Source organism: Numida meleagris, unplaced genomic scaffold (assembly GCF_002078875.1).
Source record: "Numida meleagris isolate 19003 breed g44 Domestic line unplaced genomic scaffold, NumMel1.0 unplaced_Scaffold1474, whole genome shotgun sequence".
In the NCBI taxonomy this organism is placed as follows: Eukaryota; Metazoa; Chordata; class Aves; order Galliformes; family Numididae; genus Numida; species Numida meleagris.
In genome coordinates, this window is record NW_018363262.1 from 116 (window position 1) to 2325 (window position 2210).

The 2210-nt window shown below is 56.0% G+C and overlaps 1 pseudogene; it reads left to right on the forward strand.

Annotated features, from left to right (window-relative positions):
• Positions 1–751: 751 nt before the first annotated feature.
• Positions 752–1808, forward strand: LOC110390603 (annotated as a pseudogene).
• The last annotated feature ends 402 nt before the right edge of the window (positions 1809–2210 follow it).

A 2210-nucleotide genomic window follows, 5' to 3' on the forward strand; every position in this document is an offset into this window, starting at 1 on the left:
TACCCGTTACGTCAAGGTAAACCCCTTCTGCTGTCGGTGCCCTTGCCGGTAGTCGGCGCCGATGGCTTTGGAGGCGTTTTTTTGGGTGCCTTCCCTGTCCATCTATTGGAGAGAGTGCGGACTCTGCTCCTGAGACGGCGGTGTAGCGGGCGCTCGCGAGCACGTCCGACCGGCCGCCGAGGCAGAATGGCTGGGTGTTGGTGGCAGCTGATTTTTCGAGTGTCGGTTCGTTGCGTCGATCCGGTGGCCTCGGTGAGTTCCTCCCTCTTCGTCCCCTGGTGAGGGAGGCCTGCAGTTTGCAAGCCTACCCACCTCGGGGAGGAGAGGTTGCATGCGAGTGCAATGTGGGCTGTGGTGAGCAGGGAGTGGGTAGACCTGACGGCCGGTGTGTAAGCACTCTTTCCCCCCCCCCCAAGAGCCCGTCTCCTTTGGCCTTCTGTCTCCGAGTCAGTTCTTAGTGACTGTGGGTTTTTTTTTGTTTTTTCAGTTCTTAGTGAGGTGAGCCGAGCCCCCCTTTTGCTGCCATCCCAGCTGTGAGTGCATCGCTGAGTCCTCCAGGGCTCAGGATGCCAGTACCGGCAGTAGCACAGCCATGGTGGGCATGGAAGGGCTGGGAATGAGCGAGGATGGAGAGGGGCTTGGGGATCTGTCGAGAGGTAGCTGGGTTCCCTGACAGTGCCCTCTCCCCATAACATTTTTCCAGTGGAGTGCTGCAATTTAGCACCACTTCCTCAATGGCACCGAATGGGTGATGTTTCTGGTGAGGCACGTCTACAACCGGCGGCAGTACGTGCACTCCGACAGTGATGTTGGTCTTTTTGTGGCCGATACAGTCCTTGGAGAGCCTTCTGCTAAACTCATCAACAGCCAGCCCAACGTGCTGGAGAACAACAGTGCTGTGGTGGAAATGTTCTCCAACTACAATTATGAGATAGCAGCCCCTTTGATGTTGCAGAAGAGAGGAGAGTTCATGCATCCCCAGAGCTTGCGGCAGGGCACAGCCTGTCACCAGTGTTCTCCCATATGTCCCCCAGTGGAGCTCAAGGTGAAGGTCTGCACTGCAGTTGGGCTCTGTGCCCTAAACCCACTGTCTGGCTTGCTCTGTGATGGGCTTCTAACCGCTGGACATCGAGGTGAAGTGGTTCCAGAATGGGCAGAAGGAGATGGAGCGCATCGTATCCATGGATGTGATCCAGAACTTTGACTGGACCTACCAGGTGCTGGTGGTGCTGGAAACCAGTCTGCGGCACAGGGATTCCATCACATGCCAGGTGGAGCACACAAGCCTGCAGCACCCCATCACCCAGCCCTCAGGTAAGGCCCCCAGCCCCTGCCCAGTTGTGGGGGAGAGTGGGAGTGTGGCCTCCAGCCCTGAGCCCATCTTCCTGTCCCCACAGAGCGCGCAGTGGATGTGGGGAGGAGCAAGATGCTGATGGGCGTGGGGCCTTTGTGCTGGGGCTCATTTACCTGATGCTGGGGCTCTTCCTCTTCCTGCACAGAAAGGGGAGTGGCAGCAATGCAGGGCTGTGGCCACACAGACCTCGTCTTGCTCTGTTTCAAGGTGCCCCAATCCAACAACCCCAATTAATATCCGATTGCTCCAGAGCCATTACTCTACTCAGAGCAGCCCCAAGCCCACCATGGTTCTACTCCTTTCCCTACAGGAATCCAGAATGAGCAGCTGCCCCACGCTGCTGCTCTACCTGTACATCCTGCATTTTCTAGTCCTGAGCTTGGGTTTCCCTTTGGGTTGTGTGGCAATGGGAAAGGTCAACATGATGGAAAAAGGCATTACAAAAGAGGTGTAATGACAGCGCGACAGAAAGGTGCCATAAAGGAAGGGAAGAAGATGGCTCACCCATCTCCGAACATCTAGGTTCGCAGGGAAAAACTCCACTGAGGAGGGATGTCCAGAAAGAGATCCCTCCTCGGAGGCAGTCAGCCCTTAAATGAGGCCAAAGAGAGGTGGAGCCTGGCTCCACCTTGCTGTCTCACAGGTTAATTGCCTGGGGATCTTACCTAATTATCTGTGCCCATAATTTGGATCCTAAGAGGGGAGGCCCATGTTGTCTGTAGCATCTTCAGGGCACTGGGTCTGCCATCTCTAGGCCTTTCATTCAGGTCCCGAAGCTGTTTTGGTGTTGTAGGGACAGGGAATGCCTGAACCTCATTTGCGACAGCACTGGGTTGTACTTGGGTCTTTCCTGACC